The following is a 9,204-nucleotide window of genomic DNA, read 5'->3' as shown; positions in this document are numbered from 1 at the left end:
ACAGCTAGGTAGCGCGCTCCTTTTCTGCAAATGCTTTTGCCGCTGCTCCTTGACTTCTGGGACATTAGACAACGTCTTTCTCTGGTTCTTCGTGCGGAACTTCAAGGCTCGTTGCCATGAGTCCTGCAGTTGAATACCACGCCTACTTATCCTGATGTGTAACATATAGATCGCAGCGTTGGGGGTTTAAAGAAACAAATCAGATTTAAATCAAATATTGCGTTTGCAGAAGGCAGTAAATGAAATCCAAATCAAGTCCGGATTTAAATTTATCCAAATAAATCAAGTCACTTTAAATCCAGATTTATTTTCAGCACGCTAAATCAAATATGGATTTGTCAAATCCATCGCTATTGCGGAAGAGGAACTAACACTGCTGGACAGCTATGTAACGCCTTCAGAATCGACCGCAGTTTTTAAAGCCTGGATTTTTACACAGAATACCTAATTACTAACAAGAGTCCGTAACAGTTTTGTAACTAAGAAAAAGTGACGGAGCATATGGAAGACAACAATTTCAGTGGATTACTGTCTGCTTATTATTTCCTTGTCGCTGGTTTTGGCACGGTACACCGGCGACATGATACATTTCTTGCTGTACAGTGAACGAATGCGTGAAATAAAGAGATGGGAGAGGGGCAGCATAATGATAAAAAATGGTGGGGAGTAGAAAGGATAAGATGGGTCGTAGCGCTTTTCTTTTTCCAGTACATGAAGTATAGGCCGTAAATTGATGTAAGCAGCCTGCAAAACCGTTGTTGCAGTGTACTCGCAATACCACTGAAAAACAACCTTTTATCCTATGAAGGTTTTCTCAGTGGCTTATTTGTTGAATATTGAACTGTACTGATTTACTGCCAGCATTATACTACAAAAATTTTGTAGTATAATGCTGGCAGTAAATCAGTTCTGTCAGTAAATCAGCTGGCAGTAAATCAGGCAGCTCAGGCTGCCTCTGCTGTATTTTTTTAACAATATACAGCAGAGGCAGCCTGAGTCGGAGCAAGCCGCCACGGCCGCGCTAGCATGCTTATCGCTCATGCCTAGAGGCTGAATTGCATGGTAAATGATGTAAATCCGAATCCAAATCTTTGAGAAAAAAACGTGAATAAAATCGACATATTTGGTACACGCCAAATCCAAATCCCTAAGCAAAACGTGATGGAATTCAAATCCTGTTCATAATGCGTGGCCAATCAAATCCAAATCAAACACACCAGTCTCTTTGGTGGATCTCAATCCGAATTTAAATTCAAATCCGGGATAGCAAAGCCCCAACACTGATTGGGAGACAGGAATGTAATTAGAATGAATCTAGAATTGAAGTAGAAAAAAGAAACAGTCTCCATTATGTACAATAAGTGACTCAATATCAAATAAGTATACGTAAATACACACACATTACATACAAGATGTACCAAGTGGGTGCAAAAAACTTCCAAAACCACTGCCAGCTGCATCTTTCAGCACTGGATACAAGTACACTAGCTGACGAGCCGCTTCATAGTAAAGGTTCTTTCGACCTGGGTACCTGTTTTTGGATGTCAGAATACAAAACCATTTGCTGCAGATGGAGTTTTCACAAATACAATTCAACAATGTACGCCATTCATAAAATACCAGTGTTCATATTTAAAGCATTACTTGCTTAATCTAATATATGGCTATTGACTAACTGCATCTTGTACTATTCTATGTTCTCTTCATTCAGCACTTACAAGTCATACTGTAAAACGTCGGCATGCAGCCACTTGACGATTCTGTTACGGAGCTCTGAAGGAATGTTGTCAGACTCGGGTAAATGTTGGATGCTTTGTACAACATCATATGTGGGCTCACGAAGCCTGTACATCCCTTGTAGTTGTCTGATAGTTGGTTCCCTTCACAAGAAAACATACGTCAGAATTACAGTTCACTCTAAGAAGTATCAGGAAACATGCACAGCCTCAAACACAACTGGGGCTAAAGCACCGTCTGTGCAAGCTCTATGTTCATTATCATGCATTACTTTTGCACAACCAGCTGGCACATAACCATTGTCAGTGTAATGCAGTGCTTCGCTATTAACTGCTCACGTGACAACATGAAGAATCTCAGCAGGATATTCAGACTCTTGCTGTGAGGAAACCTTCACTACAATATTAATTTTGTCGAGATTTTCGACACGGTCCGTGTCCTCCATGTCCACGTACTCTGCAAACTTGTTGTTGTACAGCTGTAAGAAGTAGGACTCTGATTCACCTAAAGATATCTGGGCATAATCAAGACTTAACGGTTGTTATCCGTTGTAGCGCATCTGAATGCCGGTCCAAATTTAAGTTTGAGACTTAATCGAACACTATTATCAACGCATTCTGCGACCGCAAGTGAAGGCTGACGACTGTTCCCACGCGCGGTTTTCTGAAAGGACAAAGTTTTGGTTGCTCTCAATGCTGTTCCTTTTACTTTACTTTTACTTACTTTTTTTCGCCCCTTTCATCAAATCGGGTGGATAGTGAATGGAAAAACTGAAAAAGCTCGGCAACGACATCATGGAAGCGTCCAGCACTAAAGGCAATCTGCGCTTCGTTATTCTAAATGCTGTGATTTGCCGTCTGAGAGGCTTGCAATGATAGACTTGAGGTAGCAAAGCTTGTCGCAAGAGAAATCACACTGCACATACCTGTATAATTAACGATGAACTCTGTCCTGCGTTCTTCCGATATTGGACTTCAAAAATGCGTCTCGGACGTCCTTTTTCTCAAGGTCGCCACCAACACGTATAACTTTCTTGTGATCATTGCATATAAAAAGGCACTCTGCAGTCTCCATGCTGAGGAAAATCACAGATTACTTGGATTAAAAAGAACCAACACGAAAACATCCGACAATTGCGAGAAACGCTAACGAGCAGCAACAAGGAAGGTTGGATTGGCTGAGAATTGGATTCACTGGTCTCGGTTCAGCATTTCCAGTACAAATGAAGTTCATGCACAGTAAACTTTTTTATTTTTTATTAGTTTATATTTTTGTAACTTGATTCGCCCTCACTATAGAAAAAGCACCCAGTGCATTTTATGGAACTGTCCGTGAGATATAGACCGACGTAGACGGAGCGAAAGCCAACAAAAAGCCAAACGACCAAACGTCGACTGTTCTCGTTTGTGGGAATACACCAGCGTTTTTCTGTATGCATGTCACGCAACAAGTGCAAGTATGTCAGTATGTTATTGTTCGAGGTGCCCGTTCTTTGCGTCAGATTATTCAGATGTGCTGCGTCACATTGGATATGTTCATTCACATGAACCTGTGTTCGCTGTTACGTGCGGCCTTCGTGGATGCTCTCGAGTGTTCAATAAGTAAAGGGCACTGATGAAGCATGTGAAACGGGACCACAGGTTGGATGAATGTGCACACGGACAAGGTGATGACAGTGATGGGGATGAAGACTGTGGCCACTCGACTGATAATATCGAGGTTGATGAACAAGTACCGCGAGGGGATGGACAAGCGCAGACCTCGACGAGTAGGGATTCGCCGGCTCATCAACAGAGAGAAGAGGACGTTTCGGACCTGAGCTCGTTCTTAAATGACATGCAAAAACATCTCGCTATGTTCTTCATGAAGACAACAGAGGTGCACAAGTTGCCGCGCACTGTGATCATGAGTATCTTCGGTGATTTTCAACTTTTCCTGCAACTTTTTGTGGGCTTCTTGCAACGTCACTTACGAAAGCTGGTGGAAGAGAACGTACTGCACGATACGTACAACAGACTGCTGACGTTTCTTTCAAGCGATATGCTCGATTTGTTCTGGACTCCAATTAGGAGCAATCATATGTTCATGAAGTACGTAAAACAGTCTCTACCTATACAGAGCCCCAAGAGACTCGTCTCAGTGAGGCTGTGACTACTCGAAGTCCTGTCTTGTACTACGTGCCCATACGCCAAGTACTGGTAAACTGGATAAACTGGTGCACTACAGCAGTACTGGTAAACATGCTTTCCGCAGGCGATGCTATGGAGCATATTCTGAGTGCATATTGTGAATCGAGAGACACCAAAATCCATCTGTGACATTCTTTATGGTGACTTCGCAAGAGAGAGGGCCATCCTACACAGCGGTGATGCTGGCACAATAATTTTGCTGCTCTACACAGATGAGCTGGAACTTGTAAATCCACTTGGATCTGCCGCTGGTGACCACAAGATCCTGGCTGCATATTTCTCAGTGCTCAACTTGCACCCCAAATATCGGTCGCGATTGAACGCCATTCACCTTGTCATGCTGGTGAAGTACTCACATGTTAAGACATACGGAATTAAAAGCGTTCTTGACACGGTCATCAAAGAAACTATAAGCCAACTTGAGAGCGGACTCGAAATCTCATGTGGAGGACAGAAAAAGACACTAAAGCTTTGCCATCTTGGCATTGTTGGGGACAACTTGTCGCTCAACCGCATTGGTGGCTTCAGCAGCTCCTTTGGTAGCGGCCACTTTTGCAGGTTTTGTGTGACAGGCGAAGGACATTAATTAAGTCACTACTGAACGCAGTTGCCTGATGCGTACTGCAGCATTGCACAATAGCCACCTTGCTGACATCGAAGTTGACCGTTCAAAGTGGCGTTTCTATATGGCGTTTCAATGGAGTCGCCATTATTGCAAGTTCCAGGTTTTGACGTTATACAACAGTTATTGCCAGACGCAATGCATGACATCCTTGAAGGCGGTATTGCTTTTGTTTTGAAGCATGTGTTCAAGTCACTTGCATCTCTGAGGCAAACACGGCATCAACTCTAGCCGTGGTGTCTACATTCAAGTATGGCTTTCATGACATGAAGTCTAAGCCAGCTCCCATTCCAGAGTCCTTCATGTCATCGACTGGAAGTCTAAAAGGCACAGCCGGTCAGAAGTGGTGTATTTTTCGTCTCCTGCCACAAATGATCGGTCACCTGGTGCCCGAAGGAAACCAAGCTTGGGAAGTGTACTTGCAATTTAGGCACATTGTTGACATTGTGCTCGCAGATAGGGTTCTAGTGGACATTATTGCATATTTGAAAGCTAAGCTAAAAATTTTCTCCAGACGTTTGTACAACGTTTTACTGGCCAAAGATTGATTCCAAAAAGTGCACTACCCGCGCTTTATCCGCATGTATGGGCCTCCAAGAATGTACTGGAGCATGAGGTTTGAAGCGAAGCATTCTTACTTCAAGAACATTGCCACAAAGTCGAAAAGCTTTGTTAATATCTGCAAGACTATGTCAACCCGAGGACAGCTTCTGCAGTGTTACGAATTCTCGGCACTTACTTTCCCAAGGCCACTTAGTACGAGTGCTCAGGAAGCTGTAGAGTGGTCGGAGCTTCAGGATTCAGTCAAAGCACTCTTCCCTGCTGGTGTTGCCCAGAATGAAAGTCTATGTAGTCTACGGTCTGCCAGCCTTGATGCTAGCACGTACAGGGTTGGTGATGTATTTTGTGTTGGTTGGAAAGAAGAAGCTGCACTGTTTGCACAAGTGTTTTTAATGATTCTTCACCGAGGCACACTCCTAGTATTCAATGAAGTACTTCACACACTCCAGTTCAACCTACATCGACATTGCTACGAGGTACAGCGTTCAGGACTTTACAGCCTGCTAGCTCCAGGACAGCACTCTGAGTACAGTGCATTGGACTTGTATGAGTATGAAAATGCGTACGAGGTGGTTCCACACTTTGAGTTTTATGAAGAAAGTGTCGCTGCTACTAGTGGGTGACTGACAAACAATGGCCTGGTAAATGTAAATGCTGCAGGTACGATCTGTGACGATGTAATTTTATGAATCTTCAGCTTCCCACTTCTTCTTTTAGAAGTTGACTGCTTTCACTGGTGGGCATTGCACATCTTGTGAGGAAGTCAGTTTTGGTGCAGCAGAGATACCCTCCAAGCTGCTTCAGCTGCAGGGAAGTATGGTTGTAAATAGTTCTGTAACTGTTTGACTCTCTATGTTTGCCATTTTCATTCCATTAATCGGATGATTGCATCTGGAAACCAGTCTTTGAAACCGATATCACTATGTTTGACAATGCACATAGCTATTTTTTTTAATCCGAAAACTGCTTAGATATTAAATACATGAATTTTAAGGATCAGCACTGTATCCATGGCCGCAGAAGCTCTGACAACGTCGTGTCGCTTCCTATAAGCGGAGAGCAGGGCTAGGCATGTATTTGAGAGAGCTGGGCAAAGAGGGAATACTCTCTGGCATACTCTCAATATCCGTCATCTTCTCTTGTCACATATTCCGTTGAATAATAGTCAGGCTATGTCACTCTTTAGCGAGTGATTTTCGATACCATGGCCAGTGGTTCACAAGGAATGAAATGACACTGCAGTCTTGAAATCGACGGAAACAGATGTGATTGTCCCTTTATGTCCTTCGGTATATTTTTGTCAAGTGTGTAGTGTATGCACAAATGATTTGTGAATATATGGCTCTAGATAACACTATATAATTGGGAACATTAAACTCTTCTTCTGCTGTCGCAGAAAAAGAGACGAACCCCCTATCTTCAGCTTTTCATTCCATTTCATTACCTACTTTTGAGGCAAATGTCGTTGAATGAAAATAGCAGTCGCACTATTAGCTCTGAAGAGAAATGACTGAAAGGAGTATGAAAGAGAGATGACTCAGTATTTAGATTAGCCTGCAAGAGAACGCTACAGAGTTTTGTTTCACCAAGTGTAATGCCAGTGATCATTGCAACTGTGTGCGTCAGCGCCACTATATATTTTGTTTACATGGGGAAGGTGAATAATAAAAGGATAAAGGTATTCAATGCTGTTCGTGATGTAACGTTTTCTGAAAGTGCACTGCACATTGAAGGCGTAATTGTTTTTCAAAACAACTCTGACCAAGGGAAATAAACATTATACTGCTGACCTGGTTTTTTATTGATTTTTTAGTGAGCTAGTATTCAGCTGTCAAATAGTAGCACAGTGTAAAAAAAAAAGAGAGAGAGAGACAGCGTTGTTGTTCTGTACGGCCCGATTTAGCAACTGTAGGCTATTGCCACGCTGGCTGAATTATTCCAAGAGCAACACCAGGTAGTTCTGGCATGAGACGCCATTGTAAAGCTAACAATATCAACGGTGACAATTCAAAATATCGCAATCAATATGTAAGCAATAAAAAAAAGTGATTGAATTACAGTGCTTCATTGGAGGGTGCGTAGACACACAACTCAAGTTTTCAGGGCTGGAAACTTCCAAAGAGTTCATGTGAGATCACCAATATCCATGCAGTTATAAAATAAAATTAAGAGAAGACAGTCAAATTATTTGTTGTACATCCGTCAAACAGTACAGATGGTTTAGGGGAGTTACTAAAGAGGAAGAAATAAAAAAACGCAAACTGAGGGAGTTGAAAGGGTGTCAAGTAGGAGGAGAGTTGCAGCAGGGAGGGTAAAAATGCTTAAAACTCTCTTTCGACTCACTTTTTTTTTTCAGAGTGTACAATCACTCCTCTTCCCTCCGAGAAGGCGGCGCGATCTCATTTTCTTGTTATTTTGATTTAGTCCTACTGACGCTCTCACCATACCGCACCCAACTAAAATCTTCTGAACGTATGACAAGACAAAATGGACTTCGGGTCTAAAGGGGTTCTGACGCTTTCATAGATGTGGTTCATTACATCATGGATGCGTTGCACTGCACGCCAGAATGCTGGAGAAAAAATAATTATTTTCCTGCCTGTCTCACTTTGCGAGATAGAAGCCCTAGAAGACACTCCCGAACAAAGCGCAAACGTCAGATAACTCATTCAGTTGCGTGGCAGCCGTAAGCACATGATTTCTCATGCGCTGCCTCGCTGGCAGCGGCGTGCGCTGTGATGTCAGACACACATCAGTTTCGGTATTCGTGGTGCAAACTTTATCCGCTTCTATTACTCTGTTCGATGTAAAACTTTCAATGCAGGTTCGCATTGGTGCAAAGAACCGTCTTTTACGTTTATCTGGGATAACGTGGGATGACATGTCTCAACCCCTTTAAGTGCCGCTTTTGTATGTTCGCCGTTTGCTACGCTCACCCTTAAAGCAATGGCATTGTTTTACGCATCCACATTTTGTCTCTCGTAGGACAGAAAAAAATGATAGGCTATTTTTAAGTGAATAGGTTATGCTATATATATTTAGCAGAGGCATGCAGAAGTAAAATAAACCCAGTAACAGTATGTACAGGGATGAGCTTGATTTTGGAAATTGTGTGATACCTCACGTCCGAAACTATTCTCACAGAAGAACATTCTTAACAAATTGTTGCGTTGCAGATGGATGGTAACATCAATGCACATAATACGCAGATTTAGAATAGGCTACTCTTGTGCTTTGGGGCCCAGCAGAAGCAGCCGTCACTGGACCTCCTTCAAGCTCGAGCTGGAAGAGCTGGTCAAGGAGCCCCTTCTTCTGGGCCCGAAAGCACTGAGCGCAATACTGTTTGGTATCTGGTCAATGTTAATGTCGGAACAGACATCACTTACCTTGGCTGCAACTTGTGCTGTGTTTTACGTTTCGTGTTGACTCGGAGGAGTTAAAATTGCCTACCATTACTAGATACATTGGACGACGATATTCCTGAATGCCGAGGGTGCGTAGCGGAAAAGTACCCCAAAAGTACTTGGGCGTTTTACTTTGGTATCATATCGTTGGCCGTATCCCGCTACTTCTTTCTTTATTTCTTTTTTTTTTTTTCAATTTGTAGCGACGGTAGTATTGGGTTACATGTGAGTGAACTAGCAGGCTACGGTATTCAACTACTTTGTTTCGGTACCGGACACAGCACTGTGTATGTTACCCATTCCCAAGGATCACGAACAAAAACATCGTGCAGGCTTTACCTCCCTTCCTCTGTAGGCGCCGTGCATACCCAAGTTAAGAGCGCCTGTAACACAGAGGGCTGACTCGGCTTTTCAGATGTATTCCATAATAACATATCCGAGTGGGAAAAAGTATCTGTGTTGGTGGTAGCCAAGGTCTTGCTGAATACTTGGACGCGATGGGTTCGAACCCTATCGCGTACTCTGCTATCTGACGCTTTCCATGGGATTTCCGGCAGACATTCAAACCCATGTCCCCCTCTTCCCTTCTGTCCTCCTCTGTACGCCGTTCATAGCCGCAGTTGCTTCGCGGCGCTCAAAACGGAATCGAAACAAATAATAAGGGTATGTGCCTTGTGTCCCGATGACATTT

This window comes from Ornithodoros turicata, chromosome 1 (assembly GCF_037126465.1).
Source record: "Ornithodoros turicata isolate Travis chromosome 1, ASM3712646v1, whole genome shotgun sequence".
NCBI lineage: Eukaryota > Metazoa > Arthropoda > Arachnida > Ixodida > Argasidae > Ornithodoros > Ornithodoros turicata.
The sequence above is the reverse complement of the archived record's forward strand: the minus strand, read 5'-3'. Positions refer to the sequence as shown.